Source organism: Vicugna pacos, unplaced genomic scaffold, assembly GCF_048564905.1.
Source record: "Vicugna pacos unplaced genomic scaffold, VicPac4 scaffold_17, whole genome shotgun sequence".
In the NCBI taxonomy this organism is placed as follows: domain Eukaryota; kingdom Metazoa; phylum Chordata; class Mammalia; order Artiodactyla; family Camelidae; genus Vicugna; species Vicugna pacos.
Genome location: NW_027328738.1, coordinates 4,653,861 through 4,676,936, shown reverse-complemented (window position 1 = coordinate 4,676,936; position 23,076 = coordinate 4,653,861). Strand labels below are relative to the sequence as shown.

Here is a 23,076-nt window from a genome sequence, read left to right as displayed (position 1 = left end):
CTCCACAGAGGGCGGCAGCCCCTCCATCACACTGATCCACCCACAGAACTCTGCCCGGTTACCTAGGATCCAACAGCCACAACAAGCCTCGCCGTACACACCAACATTCCACCTGGAATCCAACTGCTAACTGCCATCCCCAATGGCTGCTGCATCTTGTCAGTGTTGGGGGAGGGGCTGCATCCGACGAGAGGTTCCTAAGGTAAATGTGATTCTACCCACTAGCGTCCCATGGGCCTTTCTTCTTCCCTCTTTCCTTTTGTTCAGAGCTCTATGCACCGTACCAATGGAGGGAAGTGTGTCCCTTTTCAGTTGATGGTTTCACACGTCTTTAAACTTTCTAACAGTTCACAGTACACAGGGACCCACTAAAGGAGACTTATGTTCCTATAATATCCGTACACCCGGAATACATATGCGTCGCCTGATTTCTGCTGAAACACCCACACTCTCAGGACATGGATCCATTGGATTCATGGGGGCTGAAATTCCAAGAAATGAAACCAACCCCAATGTGCACTTTGCTGTCGGTCTCTTTTGCACTTAGTACACTTTGGCAGAGCTACTTGCCTTTGTTATAGGCTTCTTACATTTCTTCTCTACGTAGCCTAGAATATGGCATTCCTTCATCCTGTTGGAAGACATACAAGTCTACATCACGGACTAGGAATCCATTTGATTCCAAATCGGCATTAGTGTTAGGTCACGATATGCTCTTATGAATCAAAATTTACGAATATGAATGCACGCTTCTGATTTCCGAATACAAGTGTGCTGAGTACATGCAAGCCACGATACTGGGTCGATGCGTTCTGAATGACCCTTGACCTCACCTTGAGTATTTTCTTTTGAATAATCATGGTTCCCTTTGTATATGTCAGCCAACCATACCATTTTGGTGCTTGTTTGTTGGTTTGATTCTTTGTTGGTCTTCTTCTCGCTTGTTTTGCAAACACGTCAGGCCATGCATCTCTCCTTTCGCTTCAAACAGAGTCAAATAAGCTGATTCACTTAAGAGAGTGCTTCCAATCACCTATGATTTCCTGCTTCCCTCTCCCATCTTTAGGGTTTTGATGTCCTCCTTAAGTTCTTCTTCTTTCTTCTCTGCCACACATGCTCTTCTTGCATTTCCAATAATGGTTTCTTCTTTCCATTCCATCTTGCTGCTTTTCTATTCAGGGGAGTTTTCTCAACCTTTCTTTTAGAAAAACTTTTGAACTGCTGAATTCTTTTAAGATTTGCCGGTCTGTAGAATTCTCTAGCTCTGCCGTTATTTGAAATGGTGTTCATGTGGCATAGGCTACCCTAGGTGGCAGCATTTGGCCATTCAGGATATGGTCTGTGTCCTGGCACTCCTCCCTGTCCTGCAATATTGCTGCCGAGATATCAGCTGAAACCCCTCTGGAGGTTTCCTTGTGACTATGTTGTTTCCTCCAGGTGCATTTTAAATCACTCGGATATTCGTGAACTTTGTTGATTTGAATCATACAGCTGCTGGTAGGTCTATTGGGATTCCACCTCCTTCGGATGCTGTGTAATTCCTGAATTCGCATAGATGATTCTTTCTTGGCTTTCAGCAAGTTTCAGTCTGATTTTTCTACAGATAAATTTTCAGACACTTTTTGTTTCTTTATCTCTTGCTTTTCCATCTGGGACTCATGATTTCTATTCTTTCATGCCCTGTCTTAACCCAGGGTTCAACTGCAATGTTTTCATTTGTTTGCACTTGCTTTCCTATGTCTGCTTCTGACCGAGGTTTTTCTCTTCCCCTGTCTTCACAGTCATTCACGCGTCCCTCTGCATTATCTAGTCTGCTAAGGACTGAATTTTAGCCCTGATATTATCACAACCATTGAGTTTCCTGATATTTTTGGCTCGTGTTGAGACTTTCTCTTCCCCTTTTCTGGTATTCTGCCTTTTGTGATTCTGAGACACTGGTGTTCTTCAGTGTTTTCCTGACCTTCATTTTCAACACTTGTTCTGGATAGCGTTTTGCAGACTAGTTGTTTGAAAGCTTATCTTTTGCGCCTTCAATATCTTTGGAACTGAAAATGGTACTTCCTGTTTCTTTTACTGTTCTTCTTCATCTCTACTGGTCAGGTAATATCAGGTATCTAATGTAGACTTCTAGGGCTTTGTTAATTGAAAAATTTAGACTCTTGTCTCTACGCAATTCCATGGGATTTCTGTGAGGACAATTTCTCCTAGGCATTGATGCCATAACCTGTACCTGTGTGTGTTGTTTGGTATATCTCCAATTGCTGGTGTTGCATTAGTTGTGATGAACAACCCATACTACTTCGATTAGCATAACTTCATTTTGATTATACTTATCTCACACTTCTGAAAGTGCACAGGACACTTCCTCTTGTGGAAATGAAGCTTCTAAAAGTTCTCAGCTCTGCATTCTTCTCTATGTCATTTTGGAGTGTTTCCAAAACAGCAAACTGAGAGTGCTCTTCTGCTTTTTATTGCCACGGGAATGTCCCAATGAAATCAGTTCTTTCCAGAGCTTCTCTGTCTACAGAAACACCTGTGGAAGCATATCTATGGATGTCACATATCAGGGCCTGCTGGAATGATCCCGCAGACCTTCCTTGTTGTCCTAGGTGCCGTACCGTGCCGGTGCCATCCAAAATGTAGCATCCGCTTTTGGGAGATAGTGCTGAAATGAATGCTTCCTCTTCTCGCGCTGTGGACTTGGACCACTCTCCCTTGTCCTCTCATCCTTGTGGCACGGGTGCACGAAGGCAACCACAGAGTTGTTGCGCATCCTGTGACTCAAACCAAACCATAATCCCAGCCCAGGTTATGAATGTAGCATATCCTAAGGCTTTTCATTCTGATTTCAAATTCAAGGCCCCCTGGATCCCTCAGACCAGATGCACGATATCTCTGATTCAGCCCCACGCGTGCTCTATTGGCAAAATTCCCAATTGGTCCCTGGTCCTGCAGATGTACTGGGTGTGGCCATGGGACATATCGGTAATCGCAACCGCGCGACCAGTGTGGTTGATTTATTATTGGTACACAGTTCGGTTTGCTCTCTTGATTCGACCCACCACATCCCACAACGCACTCCAGATCCCTGAGACTCAGCGTGTGCCATCATCCGTAGCTCTATGCCTCACTGACCATTGCCTCTGCTACCTCAAATTTGGCAGCTGGGATCTTGGTCTCAGAATTAACTGTGGGGATATTTTGCGCTGGTTTCTTTGAGTTCTCTCAGCCAAGCATCTGCTGTGCACTCTTGTAAATCTCAGCACATCACCTTCAAACCCATGTCTCCTGTCCGCTTGAGAGTGTGCGTCCAAGTTAAACAGAGTTTCACCCTTGTTGCTCCATCACCAGGGGTCCGAACCTGCACTGGTTTCCATTCCCTGCTTTGCATTCTCCTGCTTCCAGGTGTCCTGAGGCCTCATCCTGTCTTTGGGAGTAACAGACCTCTCTTCGGCCAGTGTCCTATGCTAAGGGCTGAGTGAGTGGATGTTTCCATTGCTCTGTACATGGGAGCGAGTGAGTGCAGGTTGCACTTCTTCTCTGCCAACTGGGCATCGATGAATCAACACTATCCAGATACATTTCACAGAAATGTGATATTTGCTTAGCTCTTTGTTTCTATACAGCCGTGGTGGGAGGGATTGTCCGAAGACAACTATTTTGACATTGTGTTGATATCCCATTTGCAGTCTTTAAGAAGTTTAACAGAACTCATTTACATGTTTTGGGAGTTATACGAAAATGGAGTTATTTTTTGAAACACACTAAATCGACCTAGAAGCCAGACTTGTCAATTTTGGTAACATTGTGTCAGCTCTACGGAAAAGCTAGACAGATAGAATGCAAACTAGCAGTCCAAACTGTTCTAGGGGTCATGTCAGCTCTTTAAGGTTGAAGCCTCCGAAACCAACAGGAACCATGAAATAACTTTTGGAAACATGGAATAACCCCCAACCTTGGATACACTTGTGCATGTGGTGCCCTGTATCCCAATGACACCTACTGGCCAATGTTGGCATTTCAAGGGGTAACATCCCTCTCTAGGAAAATACAAGAGGAAACAAACCAAATATATACATTTAGGTTTGAATCCAAAAGCACCTAGAGGCATTCTAGCTAGGAGAATCCTGCTGCAGTTATGCTAGTCTATTGAGAACCAGGTGTTTTTCTATCAGTGTTGAGAACGCTTAATCATCCGATCCTGTAGTTTAAAGCCATTTAACGCAACCAAGTCTGCACCCCCATGATATAGTGCCCCCGGGGGCTTGACTCAAGTGATAGACGATCCACATAAGCTGTGTCTTTAATGTCATTGGCGACTTTTACAGTTCAGTTCACTTTCTGACTTGTACTATTTACCTTCACTGTCTTGAAAAACTGAAGCCTAATACAGATTCATGTTCAGTCAAAGATTCCCCTCACTTACCATACTCCCTTCACCCCAGGGAAGACATAAACACAACATTTGCTGAATCTAGCGGAAGGACATCGTTTCTAGGTGTGAGCTAAGTATTCAATTTTATCTATTTCAGCCGAGACTATTTGACCTTTAAGGTGTTCACTGTTGTTCACAGAGAGTGAAGCTGGAGGAACTCTGATTCTAGGAGGGGCTTGCTCTTCTCGTAATGGCTTCATTGCAGCTCAGGTACTGATCCTTCAAAATGGATGCCTGAGTGGAGGGGAGGCAAGGGCAAGTGCTCACTAGCTAGGCCCAAACCTGGGAAAAGGCTTACCTGGGCTTGTTGAATTTTGGTCTGAATGGCTTGGGAATGCCCCTTGGGACGTGTGGATTCTCACGACCTCTTCCAAGAACAGGAGCGTTTTGATCATCTCTGCCATTTCTTCTCCTTCAGACGTCAGGGACCTTGGACCCGTTATTGGAGAAGAGAATTGAGGAACTTCCTCAAGTCCACGTTGGCACTCCGTATGTTTCTGCCTGTATCAGTGAGTTTCAATATGTCTCATGAATGTCTTTTGAGCCTGGTATCCTCTACAGCTGTCTCCACGCCAGTATTCTCCATTGTAGCAGAACATCTCTCATCCATGTGTTCGCATCTCTCCTCAATCCGTGCAGCCAGCTTACCGGCCAGCTTCTCTTCGTGTCTCCCCTAAAGTCGACTTCACCAGGACTGGGCAAGTCTGAAAGTACCTCGGAGCCTGACCAGTAAGCTGATGACAGGCAGATCTTCCACTGTCTGCCCTTTCAGGTTCTGGAAACTGACCTGTGACCTCAGGTCTTTGGGCAGCAGCAGTATCTCGAACTTACACAGCTTCCCGGACCAAAGACCTAAGCCAAGCTCCACAGAGGGCGGCAGCCCCTCCATCACACTGATCCACCCACAGAACTCTGCCCGGTTACCTAGGATCCAACAGCCACAACAAGCCTCGCGGTAAACACCAACATTCCACCTGGAATCCAACCGCTAACTGCCATCCCCAATGGCTGCTGCATCTTGTCAGTGTTGGGGGAGGGGCTGCATCCGACGAGAGGTTCCTAAGGGAAATGTGATTCTACCCACTAGCGTCCCATGGGCCTTTCTTCTTCCCTCTTTCCTTTTGTTCAGAGCTCTATGCACCGTACCAATGGAGGGAAGTGTGTCCCTTTTCAGTTGATGGTTTCACACGTCTTTAAACTTTCTAACAGTTCACAGTACACAGGGACCCACTAAAGGAGACTTATGTTCCTATAATATCCGTACACCCGGAATACATATGCGTCGCCTGATTTCTGCTGAAACACCCACACTCTCAGGACATGGATCCATTGGATTCATGGGGGCTGAAATTCCAAGAAATGAAACCAACCCCAATGTGCACTTTGCTGTCGGTCTCTTTTGCACTTAGTACACTTTGGCAGAGCTACTTGCCTTTGTTATAGGCTTCTTACATTTCTTCTCTACGTAGCCTAGAATATGGCATTCCTTCATCCTGTTGGAAGACATACAAGTCTACATCACGGACTAGGAATCCATTTGATTCCAAATCGGCATTAGTGTTAGGTCACGATATGCTCTTATGAATCAAAGTTTACGAATATGAATGCACGCTTCTGATTTCCGAATACAAGTGTGCTGAGTACATGCAAGCCACGATACTGGGTCGATGCGTTCTGAATGACCCTTGACCTCACCTTGAGTATTTTCTTTTGAATAATCATGGTTCCCTTTGTATATGTCAGCCAACCATACCATTTTGGTGCTTGTTTGTTGGTTTGATTCTTTGTTGGTCTTCTTCTCGCTTGTTTTGCAAACACGTCAGGCCATGCATCTCTCCTTTCGCTTCAGACAGAGTCAAATAAGCTGATTCACTTAAGAGAGTGCTTCCAATCACCTATGATTTCCTGCTTCCGTCTCCCATCTTTAGGGTTTTGATGTCCTCCTTAAGTTCTTCTTCTTTCTTCTCTGCCACACATGCTCTTCTTGCATTTCCAATAATGGTTTCTTCTTTCCATTCCATCTTGCTGCTTTTCTATTCAGGGGAGTTTTCTCAACCTTTCTTTTAGAAAAACTTTTGAACTGCTGAATTCTTTTAAGATTTGCCGGTCTGTAGAATTCTCTAGCTCTGCCGTTATTTGAAATGGTGTTCATGTGGCATAGGCTACCCTAGGTGGCAGCATTTGGCCATTCAGGATATGGTCTGTGTCCTGGCACTCCTCCCTGTCCTGCAATATTGCTGCCGAGATATCAGCTGAAACCCCTCTGGAGGTTTCCTTGTGACTATGTTGTTTCCTCCAGGTGCATTTTAAATCACTCGGATATTCGTGAACTTTGTTGATTTGAATCATACAGCTGCTGGTAGGTCTATTGGGATTCCACCTCCTTCGGATGCTGTGTAATTCCTGAATTCGCATAGATGATTCTTTCTTGGCTTTCAGCAAGTTTCAGTCTGATTTTTCTACAGATAAATTTTCAGACACTTTTTGTTTCTTTATCTCTTGCTTTTCCATCTGGGACTCATGATTTCTATTCTTTCATGCCCTGTCTTAACCCAGGGTTCAACTGCAATGTTTTCATTTGTTTGCACTTGCTTTCCTATGTCTGCTTCTGACCGAGGTTTTTCTCTTCCCCTGTCTTCACAGTCATTCACGCGTCCCTCTGCATTATCTAGTCTGCTAAGGACTGAATTTTAGCCCTGATATTATCACAACCATTGAGTTTCCTGATATTTTTGGCTCGTGTTGAGACTTTCTCTTCCCCTTTTCTGGTATTCTGCCTTTTGTGATTCTGAGACACTGGTGTTCTTCAGTGTTTTCCTGACCTTCATTTTCAACACTTGTTCTGGATAGCGTTTTGCAGACTAGTTGTTTGAAAGCTTATCTTTTGCGCCTTCAATATCTTTGGAACTGAAAATGGTACTTCCTGTTTCTTTTACTGTTCTTCTTCATCTCTACTGGTCAGGTAATATCAGGTATCTAATGTAGACTTCTAGGGCTTTGTTAATTGAAAAATTTAGACTCTTGTCTCTACGCAATTCCATGGGATTTCTGTGAGGACAATTTCTCCTAGGCATTGATGCCATAACCTGTACCTGTGTGTGTTGTTTGGTATATCTCCAATTGCTGGTGTTGCATTAGTTGTGATGAACAACCCATACTACTTCGATTAGCATAACTTCATTTTGATTATACTTATCTCACACTTCTGAAAGTGCACAGGACACTTCCTCTTGTGGAAATGAAGCTTCTAAAAGTTCTCAGCTCTGCATTCTTCTCTATGTCATTTTGGAGTGTTTCCAAAACAGCAAACTGAGAGTGCTCTTCTGCTTTTTATTGCCACGGGAATGTCCCAATGAAATCAGTTCTTTCCAGAGCTTCTCTGTCTACAGAAACACCTGTGGAAGCATATCTATGGATGTCACATATCAGGGCCTGCTGGAATGATCCCGCAGACCTTCCTTGTTGTCCTAGGTGCCGTACCGTGCCGGTGCCATCCAAAATGTAGCATCCGCTTTTGGGAGATAGTGCTGAAATGAATGCTTCCTCTTCTCGCGCTGTGGACTTGGACCACTCTCCCTTGTCCTCTCATCCTTGTGGCACGGGTGCACGAAGGCAACCACAGAGTTGTTGCGCATCCTGTGACTCAAACCAAACCATAATCCCAGCCCAGGTTATGAATGTAGCATATCCTAAGGCTTTTCATTCTGATTTCAAATTCAAGGCCCCCTGGATCCCTCAGACCAGATGCACGATATCTCTGATTCAGCCCCACGCGTGCTCTATTGGCAAAATTCCCAATTGGTCCCTGGTCCTGCAGATGTACTGGGTGTGGCCATGGGACATATCGGTAATCGCAACCGCGCGACCAGTGTGGTTGATTTATTATTGGTACACAGTTCGGTTTGCTCTCTTGATTCGACCCACCACATCCCACAACGCACTCCAGATCCCTGAGACTCAGCGTGTGCCATCATCCGTAGCTCTATGCCTCACTGACCATTGCCTCTGCTACCTCAAATTTGGCAGCTGGGATCTTGGTCTCAGAATTAACTGTGGGGATATTTTGCGCTGGTTTCTTTGAGTTCTCTCAGCCAAGCATCTGCTGTGCACTCTTGTAAATCTCAGCACATCACCTTCAAACCCATGTCTCCTGTCCGCTTGAGAGTGTGCGTCCAAGTTAAACAGAGTTTCACCCTTGTTGCTCCATCACCAGGGGTCCGAACCTGCACTGGTTTCCATTCCCTGCTTTGCATTCTCCTGCTTCCAGGTGTCCTGAGGCCTCATCCTGTCTTTGGGAGTAACAGACCTCTCTTCGGCCAGTGTCCTATGCTAAGGGCTGAGTGAGTGGATGTTTCCATTGCTCTGTACATGGGAGCGAGTGAGTGCAGGTTGCACTTCTTCTCTGCCAACTGGGCATCGATGAATCAACACTATCCAGATACATTTCACAGAAATGTGATATTTGCTTAGCTCTTTGTTTCTATACAGCCGTGGTGGGAGGGATTGTCTGAAGACAACTATTTTGACATTGTGTTGATATCCCATTTGCAGTCTTTAAGAAGTTTAACAGAACTCATTTACATGTTTTGGGAGTTATACGAAAATGGAGTTATTTTTTGAAACACACTAAATCGACCTAGAAGCCAGACTTGTCAATTTTGGTAACATTTTGTCAGCTCTACGGAAAAGCTAGACAGATAGAATGCAAACTAGCAGTCCAAACTGTTCAAGGGGTCATGTCAGCTCTTTAAGGTTGAAGCCTCCGAAACCAACAGGAACCATGAAATAACTTTTGGAAACATGGAATAACCCCCAACCTTGGATACACTTGTGCATGTGGTGCCCTGTATCCCAATGACACCTACTGGCCAATGTTGGCATTTCAAGGGGTAACATCCCTCTCTAGGAAAATACAAGAGGAAACAAACCAAATATATACATTTAGGTTTGAATCCAAAAGCACCTAGAGGCATTCTAGCTAGGAGAATCCTGCTGCAGTTATGCTAGTCTATTGAGAACCAGGTGTTTTTCTATCAGTGTTGAGAACGCTTAATCATCCGATCCTGTAGTTTAAAGCCATTTAACGCAACCAAGTCTGCACCCCCATGATATAGTGCCCCCGGGGGCTTGACTCAAGTGATAGACGATCCACATAAGCTGTGTCTTTAATGTCATTGGCGACTTTTACAGTTCAGTTCACTTTCTGACTTGTACTATTTACCTTCACTGTCTTGAAAAACTGAAGCCTAATACAGATTCATGTTCAGTCAAAGATTCCCCTCACTTACCACACTCCCTTCACCCCAGGGAAGACATAAACACAACATTTGCTGAATCTAGCGGAAGGACATCGTTTCTAGGTGTGAGCTAAGTATTCAATTTTATCTATTTCAGCCGAGACTATTTGACCTTTAAGGTGTTCACTGTTGTTCACAGAGAGTGAAGCTGGAGGAACTCTGATTCTAGGAGGGGCTTGCTCTTCTCGTAATGGCTTCATTGCAGCTCAGGTACTGATCCTTCAAAATGGATGCCTGAGTGGAGGGGAGGCAAGGGCAAGTGCTCACTAGCTAGGCCCAAACCTGGGAAAAGGCTTACCTGGGCTTGTTGAATTTTGGTCTGAATGGCTTGGGAATGCCCCTTGGGACGTGTGGATTCTCACGACCTCTTCCAAGAACAGGAGCGTTTTGATCATCTCTGCCATTTCTTCTCCTTCAGACGTCAGGGACCTTGGACCCGTTATTGGAGAAGAGAATTGAGGAACTTCCTCAAGTCCACGTTGGCACTCCGTATGTTTCTGCCTGTATCAGTGAGTTTCAATATGTCTCATGAATGTCTTTTGAGCCTGGTATCCTCTACAGCTGTCTCCACGCCAGTATTCTCCATTGTAGCAGAACATCTCTCATCCATGTGTTCGCATCTCTCCTCAATCCGTGCAGCCAGCTTACCGGCCAGCTTCTCTTCGTGTCTCCCCTAAAGTCGACTTCACCAGGACTGGGCAAGTCTGAAAGTACCTCGGAGCCTGACCAGTAAGCTGATGACAGGCAGATCTTCCACTGTCTGCCCTTTCAGGTTCTGGAAACTGACCTGTGACCTCAGGTCTTTGGGCAGCAGCAGTATCTCGAACTTACACAGCTTCCCGGACCAAAGACCTAAGCCAAGCTCCACAGAGGGCGGCAGCCCCTCCATCACACTGATCCACCCACAGAACTCTGCCCGGTTACCTAGGATCCAACAGCCACAACAAGCCTCGCGGTAAACACCAACATTCCACCTGGAATCCAACCGCTAACTGCCATCCCCAATGGCTGCTGCATCTTGTCAGTGTTGGGGGAGGGGCTGCATCCGACGAGAGGTTCCTAAGGGAAATGTGATTCTACCCACTAGCGTCCCATGGGCCTTTCTTCTTCCCTCTTTCCTTTTGTTCAGAGCTCTATGCACCGTACCAATGGAGGGAAGTGTGTCCCTTTTCAGTTGATGGTTTCACACGTCTTTAAACTTTCTAACAGTTCACAGTACACAGGGACCCACTAAAGGAGACTTATGTTCCTATAATATCCGTACACCCGGAATACATATGCGTCGCCTGATTTCTGCTGAAACACCCACACTCTCAGGACATGGATCCATTGGATTCATGGGGGCTGAAATTCCAAGAAATGAAACCAACCCCAATGTGCACTTTGCTGTCGGTCTCTTTTGCACTTAGTACACTTTGGCAGAGCTACTTGCCTTTGTTATAGGCTTCTTACATTTCTTCTCTACGTAGCCTAGAATATGGCATTCCTTCATCCTGTTGGAAGACATACAAGTCTACATCACGGACTAGGAATCCATTTGATTCCAAATCGGCATTAGTGTTAGGTCACGATATGCTCTTATGAATCAAAATTTACGAATATGAATGCACGCTTCTGATTTCCGAATACAAGTGTGCTGAGTACATGCAAGCCACGATACTGGGTCGATGCGTTCTGAATGACCCTTGACCTCACCTTGAGTATTTTCTTTTGAATAATCATGGTTCCCTTTGTATATGTCAGCCAACCATACCATTTTGGTGCTTGTTTGTTGGTTTGATTCTTTGTTGGTCTTCTTCTCGCTTGTTTTGCAAACACGTCAGGCCATGCATCTCTCCTTTCGCTTCAAACAGAGTCAAATAAGCTGATTCACTTAAGAGAGTGCTTCCAATCACCTATGATTTCCTGCTTCCCTCTCCCATCTTTAGGGTTTTGATGTCCTCCTTAAGTTCTTCTTCTTTCTTCTCTGCCACACATGCTCTTCTTGCATTTCCAATAATGGTTTCTTCTTTCCATTCCATCTTGCTGCTTTTCTATTCAGGGGAGTTTTCTCAACCTTTCTTTTAGAAAAACTTTTGAACTGCTGAATTCTTTTAAGATTTGCCGGTCTGTAGAATTCTCTAGCTCTGCCGTTATTTGAAATGGTGTTCATGTGGCATAGGCTACCCTAGGTGGCAGCATTTGGCCATTCAGGATATGGTCTGTGTCCTGGCACTCCTCCCTGTCCTGCAATATTGCTGCCGAGATATCAGCTGAAACCCCTCTGGAGGTTTCCTTGTGACTATGTTGTTTCCTCCAGGTGCATTTTAAATCACTCGGATATTCGTGAACTTTGTTGATTTGAATCATACAGCTGCTGGTAGGTCTATTGGGATTCCACCTCCTTCGGATGCTGTGTAATTCCTGAATTCGCATAGATGATTCTTTCTTGGCTTTCAGCAAGTTTCAGTCTGATTTTTCTACAGATAAATTTTCAGACACTTTTTGTTTCTTTATCTCTTGCTTTTCCATCTGGGACTCATGATTTCTATTCTTTCATGCCCTGTCTTAACCCAGGGTTCAACTGCAATGTTTTCATTTGTTTGCACTTGCTTTCCTATGTCTGCTTCTGACCGAGGTTTTTCTCTTCCCCTGTCTTCACAGTCATTCACGCGTCCCTCTGCATTATCTAGTCTGCTAAGGACTGAATTTTAGCCCTGATATTATCACAACCATTGAGTTTCCTGATATTTTTGGCTCGTGTTGAGACTTTCTCTTCCCCTTTTCTGGTATTCTGCCTTTTGTGATTCTGAGACACTGGTGTTCTTCAGTGTTTTCCTGACCTTCATTTTCAACACTTGTTCTGGATAGCGTTTTGCAGACTAGTTGTTTGAAAGCTTATCTTTTGCGCCTTCAATATCTTTGGAACTGAAAATGGTACTTCCTGTTTCTTTTACTGTTCTTCTTCATCTCTACTGGTCAGGTAATATCAGGTATCTAATGTAGACTTCTAGGGCTTTGTTAATTGAAAAATTTAGACTCTTGTCTCTACGCAATTCCATGGGATTTCTGTGAGGACAATTTCTCCTAGGCATTGATGCCATAACCTGTACCTGTGTGTGTTGTTTGGTATATCTCCAATTGCTGGTGTTGCATTAGTTGTGATGAACAACCCATACTACTTCGATTAGCATAACTTCATTTTGATTATACTTATCTCACACTTCTGAAAGTGCACAGGACACTTCCTCTTGTGGAAATGAAGCTTCTAAAAGTTCTCAGCTCTGCATTCTTCTCTATGTCATTTTGGAGTGTTTCCAAAACAGCAAACTGAGAGTGCTCTTCTGCTTTTTATTGCCACGGGAATGTCCCAATGAAATCAGTTCTTTCCAGAGCTTCTCTGTCTACAGAAACACCTGTGGAAGCATATCTATGGATGTCACATATCAGGGCCTGCTGGAATGATCCCGCAGACCTTCCTTGTTGTCCTAGGTGCCGTACCGTGCCGGTGCCATCCAAAATGTAGCATCCGCTTTTGGGAGATAGTGCTGAAATGAATGCTTCCTCTTCTCGCGCTGTGGACTTGGACCACTCTCCCTTGTCCTCTCATCCTTGTGGCACGGGTGCACGAAGGCAACCACAGAGTTGTTGCGCATCCTGTGACTCAAACCAAACCATAATCCCAGCCCAGGTTATGAATGTAGCATATCCTAAGGCTTTTCATTCTGATTTCAAATTCAAGGCCCCCTGGATCCCTCAGACCAGATGCACGATATCTCTGATTCAGCCCCACGCGTGCTCTATTGGCAAAATTCCCAATTGGTCCCTGGTCCTGCAGATGTACTGGGTGTGGCCATGGGACATATCGGTAATCGCAACCGCGCGACCAGTGTGGTTGATTTATTATTGGTACACAGTTCGGTTTGCTCTCTTGATTCGACCCACCACATCCCACAACGCACTCCAGATCCCTGAGACTCAGCGTGTGCCATCATCCGTAGCTCTATGCCTCACTGACCATTGCCTCTGCTACCTCAAATTTGGCAGCTGGGATCTTGGTCTCAGAATTAACTGTGGGGATATTTTGCGCTGGTTTCTTTGAGTTCTCTCAGCCAAGCATCTGCTGTGCACTCTTGTAAATCTCAGCACATCACCTTCAAACCCATGTCTCCTGTCCGCTTGAGAGTGTGCGTCCAAGTTAAACAGAGTTTCACCCTTGTTGCTCCATCACCAGGGGTCCGAACCTGCACTGGTTTCCATTCCCTGCTTTGCATTCTCCTGCTTCCAGGTGTCCTGAGGCCTCATCCTGTCTTTGGGAGTAACAGACCTCTCTTCGGCCAGTGTCCTATGCTAAGGGCTGAGTGAGTGGATGTTTCCATTGCTCTGTACATGGGAGCGAGTGAGTGCAGGTTGCACTTCTTCTCTGCCAACTGGGCATCGATGAATCAACACTATCCAGATACATTTCACAGAAATGTGATATTTGCTTAGCTCTTTGTTTCTATACAGCCGTGGTGGGAGGGATTGTCTGAAGACAACTATTTTGACATTGTGTTGATATCCCATTTGCAGTCTTTAAGAAGTTTAACAGAACTCATTTACATGTTTTGGGAGTTATACGAAAATGGAGTTATTTTTTGAAACACACTAAATCGACCTAGAAGCCAGACTTGTCAATTTTGGTAACATTTTGTCAGCTCTACGGAAAAGCTAGACAGATAGAATGCAAACTAGCAGTCCAAACTGTTCAAGGGGTCATGTCAGCTCTTTAAGGTTGAAGCCTCCGAAACCAACAGGAACCATGAAATAACTTTTGGAAACATGGAATAACCCCCAACCTTGGATACACTTGTGCATGTGGTGCCCTGTATCCCAATGACACCTACTGGCCAATGTTGGCATTTCAAGGGGTAACATCCCTCTCTAGGAAAATACAAGAGGAAACAAACCAAATATATACATTTAGGTTTGAATCCAAAAGCACCTAGAGGCATTCTAGCTAGGAGAATCCTGCTGCAGTTATGCTAGTCTATTGAGAACCAGGTGTTTTTCTATCAGTGTTGAGAACGCTTAATCATCCGATCCTGTAGTTTAAAGCCATTTAACGCAACCAAGTCTGCACCCCCATGATATAGTGCCCCCGGGGGCTTGACTCAAGTGATAGACGATCCACATAAGCTGTGTCTTTAATGTCATTGGCGACTTTTACAGTTCAGTTCACTTTCTGACTTGTACTATTTACCTTCACTGTCTTGAAAAACTGAAGCCTAATACAGATTCATGTTCAGTCAAAGATTCCCCTCACTTACCACACTCCCTTCACCCCAGGGAAGACATAAACACAACATTTGCTGAATCTAGCGGAAGGACATCGTTTCTAGGTGTGAGCTAAGTATTCAATTTTATCTATTTCAGCCGAGACTATTTGACCTTTAAGGTGTTCACTGTTGTTCACAGAGAGTGAAGCTGGAGGAACTCTGATTCTAGGAGGGGCTTGCTCTTCTCGTAATGGCTTCATTGCAGCTCAGGTACTGATCCTTCAAAATGGATGCCTGAGTGGAGGGGAGGCAAGGGCAAGTGCTCACTAGCTAGGCCCAAACCTGGGAAAAGGCTTACCTGGGCTTGTTGAATTTTGGTCTGAATGGCTTGGGAATGCCCCTTGGGACGTGTGGATTCTCACGACCTCTTCCAAGAACAGGAGCGTTTTGATCATCTCTGCCATTTCTTCTCCTTCAGACGTCAGGGACCTTGGACCCGTTATTGGAGAAGAGAATTGAGGAACTTCCTCAAGTCCACGTTGGCACTCCGTATGTTTCTGCCTGTATCAGTGAGTTTCAATATGTCTCATGAATGTCTTTTGAGCCTGGTATCCTCTACAGCTGTCTCCACGCCAGTATTCTCCATTGTAGCAGAACATCTCTCATCCATGTGTTCGCATCTCTCCTCAATCCGTGCAGCCAGCTTACCGGCCAGCTTCTCTTCGTGTCTCCCCTAAAGTCGACTTCACCAGGACTGGGCAAGTCTGAAAGTACCTCGGAGCCTGACCAGTAAGCTGATGACAGGCAGATCTTCCACTGTCTGCCCTTTCAGGTTCTGGAAACTGACCTGTGACCTCAGGTCTTTGGGCAGCAGCAGTATCTCGAACTTACACAGCTTCCCGGACCAAAGACCTAAGCCAAGCTCCACAGAGGGCGGCAGCCCCTCCATCACACTGATCCACCCACAGAACTCTGCCCGGTTACCTAGGATCCAACAGCCACAACAAGCCTCGCGGTAAACACCAACATTCCACCTGGAATCCAACCGCTAACTGCCATCCCCAATGGCTGCTGCATCTTGTCAGTGTTGGGGGAGGGGCTGCATCCGACGAGAGGTTCCTAAGGGAAATGTGATTCTACCCACTAGCGTCCCATGGGCCTTTCTTCTTCCCTCTTTCCTTTTGTTCAGAGCTCTATGCACCGTACCAATGGAGGGAAGTGTGTCCCTTTTCAGTTGATGGTTTCACACGTCTTTAAACTTTCTAACAGTTCACAGTACACAGGGACCCACTAAAGGAGACTTATGTTCCTATAATATCCGTACACCCGGAATACATATGCGTCGCCTGATTTCTGCTGAAACACCCACACTCTCAGGACATGGATCCATTGGATTCATGGGGGCTGAAATTCCAAGAAATGAAACCAACCCCAATGTGCACTTTGCTGTCGGTCTCTTTTGCACTTAGTACACTTTGGCAGAGCTACTTGCCTTTGTTATAGGCTTCTTACATTTCTTCTCTACGTAGCCTAGAATATGGCATTCCTTCATCCTGTTGGAAGACATACAAGTCTACATCACGGACTAGGAATCCATTTGATTCCAAATCGGCATTAGTGTTAGGTCACGATATGCTCTTATGAATCAAAATTTACGAATATGAATGCACGCTTCTGATTTCCGAATACAAGTGTGCTGAGTACATGCAAGCCACGATACTGGGTCGATGCGTTCTGAATGACCCTTGACCTCACCTTGAGTATTTTCTTTTGAATAATCATGGTTCCCTTTGTATATGTCAGCCAACCATACCATTTTGGTGCTTGTTTGTTGGTTTGATTCTTTGTTGGTCTTCTTCTCGCTTGTTTTGCAAACACGTCAGGCCATGCATCTCTCCTTTCGCTTCAAACAGAGTCAAATAAGCTGATTCACTTAAGAGAGTGCTTCCAATCACCTATGATTTCCTGCTTCCCTCTCCCATCTTTAGGGTTTTGATGTCCTCCTTAAGTTCTTCTTCTTTCTTCTCTGCCACACATGCTCTTCTTGCATTTCCAATAATGGTTTCTTCTTTCCATTCCATCTTGCTGCTTTTCTATTCAGGGGAGTTTTCTCAACCTTTCTTTTAGAAAAACTTTTGAACTGCTGAATTCTTTTAAGATTTGCCGGTCTGTAGAATTCTCTAGCTCTGCCGTTATTTGAAATGGTGTTCATGTGGCATAGGCTACCCTAGGTGGCAGCATTTGGCCATTCAGGATATGGTCTGTGTCCTGGCACTCCTCCCTGTCCTGCAATATTGCTGCCGAGATATCAGCTGAAACCCCTCTGGAGGTTTCCTTGTGACTATGTTGTTTCCTCCAGGTGCATTTTAAATCACTCGGATATTCGTGAACTTTGTTGATTTGAATCATACAGCTGCTGGTAGGTCTATTGGGATTCCACCTCCTTCGGATGCTGTGTAATTCCTGAATTCGCATAGATGATTCTTTCTTGGCTTTCAGCAAGTTTCAGTCTGATTTTTCTACAGATAAATTTTCAGACACTTTTTGTTTCTTTATCTCTTGCTTTTCCATCTGGGACTCATGATTTCTATTCTTTCATGCCCTGTCTTAACCCAGGGTTCAACTGCAATGTTTTCATTTGTTTGCACTTGCTTTCCTATGTCTGCTTCTGACCGAGGTTTTTCTCTTCCCCTGTCTTCACAGTCATTCACGCGTCCCTCTGCATTATCTAGTCTGCTAAGGACTGAATTTTAGCCCTGATATTATCACAACCATTGAGTTTCCTGATATTTTTGGCTCGTGTTGAGACTTTCTCTTCCCCTTTTCTGGTATTCTGCCTTTTGTGATTCTGAGACACTGGTGTTCTTCAGTGTTTTCCTGACCTTCATTTTCAACACTTGTTCTGGATAGCGTTTTGCAGACTAGTTGTTTGAAAGCTTATCTTTTGCGCCTTCAATATCTTTGGAACTGAAAATGGTACTTCCTGTTTCTTTTACTGTTCTTCTTCATCTCTACTGGTCAGGTAATATCAGGTATCTAATGTAGACTTCTAGGGCTTTGTTAATTGAAAAATTTAGACTCTTGTCTCTACGCAATTCCATGGGATTTCTGTGAGGACAATTTCTCCTAGGCATTGATGCCATAACCTGTACCTGTGTGTGTTGTTTGGTATATCTCCAATTGCTGGTGTTGCATTAGTTGTGATGAACAACCCATACTACTTCGATTAGCATAACTTCATTTTGATTATACTTATCTCACACTTCTGAAAGTGCACAGGACACTTCCTCTTGTGGAAATGAAGCTTCTAAAAGTTCTCAGCTCTGCATTCTTCTCTATGTCATTTTGGAGTGTTTCCAAAACAGCAAACTGAGAGTGCTCTTCTGCTTTTTATTGCCACGGGAATGTCCCAATGAAATCAGTTCTTTCCAGAGCTTCTCTGTCTACAGAAACACCTGTGGAAGCATATCTATGGATGTCACATATCAGGGCCTGCTGGAATGATCCCGCAGACCTTCCTTGTTGTCCTAGGTGCCGTACCGTGCCGGTGCCATCCAAAATGTAGCATCCGCTTTTGGGAGATAGTGCTGAAATGAATGCTTCCTCTTCTCGCGCTGTGGACTTGGACCACTCTCCCTTGTCCTCTCATCCTTGTGGCACGGGTGCACGAAGGCAACCACAGAGTTGTTGCGCATCCTGTGACTCAAACCAAACCATAATCCCAGCCCAGGTTATGAATGTAGCATATCCTAAGGCTTTTCATTCTGATTTCAAATTCAAGGCCCCCTGGATCCCTCAGACCAGATGCACGATATCTCTGATTCAGCCCCACGCGTGCTCTATTGGCAAAATTCCCAATTGGTCCCTGGTCCTGCAGATGTACTGGGTGTGGCCATGGGACATATCGGTAATCGCAACCGCGCGACCAGTGTGGTTGATTTATTATTGGTACACAGTTCGGTTTGCTCTCTTGATTCGACCCACCACATCCCACAACGCACTCCAGATCCCTGAGACTCAGCGTGTGCCATCATCCGTAGCTCTATGCCTCACTGACCATTGCCTCTGCTACCTCAAATTTGGCAGCTGGGATCTTGGTCTCAGAATTAACTGTGGGGATATTTTGCGCTGGTTTCTTTGAGTTCTCTCAGCCAAGCATCTGCTGTGCACTCTTGTAAATCTCAGCACATCACCTTCAAACCCATGTCTCCTGTCCGCTTGAGAGTGTGCGTCCAAGTTAAACAGAGTTTCACCCTTGTTGCTCCATCACCAGGGGTCCGAACCTGCACTGGTTTCCATTCCCTGCTTTGCATTCTCCTGCTTCCAGGTGTCCTGAGGCCTCATCCTGTCTTTGGGAGTAACAGACCTCTCTTCGGCCAGTGTCCTATGCTAAGGGCTGAGTGAGTGGATGTTTCCATTGCTCTGTACATGGGAGCGAGTGAGTGCAGGTTGCACTTCTTCTCTGCCAACTGGGCATCGATGAATCAACACTATCCAGATACATTTCACAGAAATGTGATATTTGCTTAGCTCTTTGTTTCTATACAGCCGTGGTGGGAGGGATTGTCCGAAGACAACTATTTTGACATTGTGTTGATATCCCATTTGCAGTCTTTAAGAAGTTTAACAGAACTCATTTACATGTTTTGGGAGTTATACGAAAATGGAGTTATTTTTTGAAACACACTAAATCGACCTAGAAGCCAGACTTGTCAATTTTGGTAACATTGTGTCAGCTCTACGGAAAAGCTAGACAGATAGAATGCAAACTAGCAGTCCAAACTGTTCTAGGGGTCATGTCAGCTCTTTAAGGTTGAAGCCTCCGAAACCAACAGGAACCATGAAATAACTTTTGGAAACATGGAATAACCCCCAACCTTGGATACACTTGTGCATGTGGTGCCCTGTATCCCAATGACACCTACTGGCCAATGTTGGCATTTCAAGGGGTAACATCCCTCTCTAGGAAAATACAAGAGGAAACAAACCAAATATATACATTTAGGTTTGAATCCAAAAGCACCTAGAGGCATTCTAGCTAGGAGAATCCTGCTGCAGTTATGCTAGTCTATTGAGAACCAGGTGTTTTTCTATCAGTGTTGAGAACGCTTAATCATCCGATCCTGTAGTTTAAAGCCATTTAACGCAACCAAGTCTGCACCCCCATGATATAGTGCCCCCGGGGGCTTGACTCAAGTGATAGACGATCCACATAAGCTGTGTCTTTAATGTCATTGGCGACTTTTACAGTTCAGTTCACTTTCTGACTTGTACTATTTACCTTCACTGTCTTGAAAAACTGAAGCCTAATACAGATTCATGTTCAGTCAAAGATTCCCCTCACTTACCATACTCCCTTCACCCCAGGGAAGACATAAACACAACATTTGCTGAATCTAGCGGAAGGACATCGTTTCTAGGTGTGAGCTAAGTATTCAATTTTATCTATTTCAGCCGAGACTATTTGACCTTTAAGGTGTTCACTGTTGTTCACAGAGAGTGAAGCTGGAGGAACTCTGATTCTAGGAGGGGCTTGCTCTTCTCGTAATGGCTTCATTGCAGCTCAGGTACTGATCCTTCAAAATGGATGCCTGAGTGGAGGGGAGGCAAGGGCAAGTGCTCACTAGCTAGGCCCAAACCTGGGAAAAGGCTTACCTGGGCTTGTTGAATTTTGGTCTGAATGGCTTGGGAATGCCCCTTGGGACGTGTGGATTCTCACGACCTCTTCCAAGAACAGGAGCGTTTTGATCATCTCTGCCATTTCTTCTCCTTCAGACGTCAGGGACCTTGGACCCGTTATTGGAGAAGAGAATTGAGGAACTTCCTCAAGTCCACGTTGGCACTCCGTATGTTTCTGCCTGTATCAGTGAGTTTCAATATGTCTCATGAATGTCTTTTGAGCCTGGTATCCTCTACAGCTGTCTCCACGCCAGTATTCTCCATTGTAGCAGAACATCTCTCATCCATGTGTTCGCATCTCTCCTCAATCCGTGCAGCCAGCTTACCGGCCAGCTTCTCTTCGTGTCTCCCCTAAAGTCGACTTCACCAGGACTGGGCAAGTCTGAAAGTACCTCGGAGCCTGACCAGTAAGCTGATGACAGGCAGATCTTCCACTGTCTGCCCTTTCAGGTTCTGGAAACTGACCTGTGACCTCAGGTCTTTGGGCAGCAGCAGTATCTCGAACTTACACAGCTTCCCGGACCAAAGACCTAAGCCAAGCTCCACAGAGGGCGGCAGCCCCTCCATCACACTGATCCACCCACAGAACTCTGCCCGGTTACCTAGGATCCAACAGCCACAACAAGCCTCGCGGTAAACACCAACATTCCACCTGGAATCCAACCGCTAACTGCCATCCCCAATGGCTGCTGCATCTTGTCAGTGTTGGGGGAGGGGCTGCATCCGACGAGAGGTTCCTAAGGGAAATGTGATTCTACCCACTAGCGTCCCATGGGCCTTTCTTCTTCCCTCTTTCCTTTTGTTCAGAGCTCTATGCACCGTACCAATGGAGGGAAGTGTGTCCCTTTTCAGTTGATGGTTTCACACGTCTTTAAACTTTCTAACAGTTCACAGTACACAGGGACCCACTAAAGGAGACTTATGTTCCTATAATATCCGTACACCCGGAATACATATGCGTCGCCTGATTTCTGCTGAAACACCCACACTCTCAGGACATGGATCCATTGGATTCATGGGGGCTGAAATTCCAAGAAATGAAACCAACCCCAATGTGCACTTTGCTGTCGGTCTCTTTTGCACTTAGTACACTTTGGCAGAGCTACTTGCCTTTGTTATAGGCTTCTTACATTTCTTCTCTACGTAGCCTAGAATATGGCATTCCTTCATCCTGTTGGAAGACATACAAGTCTACATCACGGACTAGGAATCCATTTGATTCCAAATCGGCATTAGTGTTAGGTCACGATATGCTCTTATGAATCAAAGTTTACGAATATGAATGCACGCTTCTGATTTCCGAATACAAGTGTGCTGAGTACATGCAAGCCACGATACTGGGTCGATGCGTTCTGAATGACCCTTGACCTCACCTTGAGTATTTTCTTTTGAATAATCATGGTTCCCTTTGTATATGTCAGCCAACCATACCATTTTGGTGCTTGTTTGTTGGTTTGATTCTTTGTTGGTCTTCTTCTCGCTTGTTTTGCAAACACGTCAGGCCATGCATCTCTCCTTTCGCTTCAGACAGAGTCAAATAAGCTGATTCACTTAAGAGAGTGCTTCCAATCACCTATGATTTCCTGCTTCCGTCTCCCATCTTTAGGGTTTTGATGTCCTCCTTAAGTTCTTCTTCTTTCTTCTCTGCCACACATGCTCTTCTTGCATTTCCAATAATGGTTTCTTCTTTCCATTCCATCTTGCTGCTTTTCTATTCAGGGGAGTTTTCTCAACCTTTCTTTTAGAAAAACTTTTGAACTGCTGAATTCTTTTAAGATTTGCCGGTCTGTAGAATTCTCTAGCTCTGCCGTTATTTGAAATGGTGTTCATGTGGCATAGGCTACCCTAGGTGGCAGCATTTGGCCATTCAGGATATGGTCTGTGTCCTGGCACTCCTCCCTGTCCTGCAATATTGCTGCCGAGATATCAGCTGAAACCCCTCTGGAGGTTTCCTTGTGACTATGTTGTTTCCTCCAGGTGCATTTTAAATCACTCGGATATTCGTGAACTTTGTTGATTTGAATCATACAGCTGCTGGTAGGTCTATTGGGATTCCACCTCCTTCGGATGCTGTGTAATTCCTGAATTCGCATAGATGATTCTTTCTTGGCTTTCAGCAAGTTTCAGTCTGATTTTTCTACAGATAAATTTTCAGACACTTTTTGTTTCTTTATCTCTTGCTTTTCCATCTGGGACTCATGATTTCTATTCTTTCATGCCCTGTCTTAACCCAGGGTTCAACTGCAATGTTTTCATTTGTTTGCACTTGCTTTCCTATGTCTGCTTCTGACCGAGGTTTTTCTCTTCCCCTGTCTTCACAGTCATTCACGCGTCCCTCTGCATTATCTAGTCTGCTAAGGACTGAATTTTAGCCCTGATATTATCACAACCATTGAGTTTCCTGATATTTTTGGCTCGTGTTGAGACT

General features: G+C 45.0%; 3 long non-coding RNA genes across 7 annotated transcripts; all 3 read left to right on the top strand.

The window, feature by feature from the left end:
• The first annotated feature begins 18 nt into the window (after nt 1-18).
• LOC140692788 (uncharacterized) lies at nt 19-5,280 on the top strand. 3 transcript variants are annotated; one of them, XR_012068366.1, is made up of 4 exons: nt 19-202; nt 4,575-4,645; nt 4,854-4,944; nt 5,075-5,280. It is a non-coding gene; the product is annotated as an uncharacterized lncRNA (long non-coding RNA). The 3 variants fall into 3 exon arrangements; XR_012068365.1 differs by lacking the exon at nt 19-202 and having other exon boundaries at nt 4,446-4,645; XR_012068367.1 differs by lacking the exon at nt 19-202 and having other exon boundaries at nt 4,446-4,645; nt 5,027-5,244.
• Nucleotides 5,281-9,693: 4,413 nt separating this feature from the next.
• On the top strand, nt 9,694-10,577 carry LOC140692777 (uncharacterized). Of its 2 annotated transcripts, none has more exons than XR_012068349.1 (3): nt 9,694-9,942; nt 10,151-10,241; nt 10,372-10,577. It is a non-coding gene; the product is annotated as an uncharacterized lncRNA (long non-coding RNA). The 2 variants fall into 2 exon arrangements; XR_012068348.1 differs by having other exon boundaries at nt 10,151-10,221; nt 10,324-10,546.
• Nucleotides 10,578-14,998: 4,421 nt separating this feature from the next.
• On the top strand, nt 14,999-15,873 carry LOC140692812 (uncharacterized). Of its 2 annotated transcripts, none has more exons than XR_012068413.1 (3): nt 14,999-15,239; nt 15,448-15,538; nt 15,669-15,873. It is a non-coding gene; the product is annotated as an uncharacterized lncRNA (long non-coding RNA). The 2 variants fall into 2 exon arrangements; XR_012068412.1 differs by having other exon boundaries at nt 15,448-15,518; nt 15,621-15,852.
• Nucleotides 15,874-23,076: the final 7,203 nt, after the last annotated feature.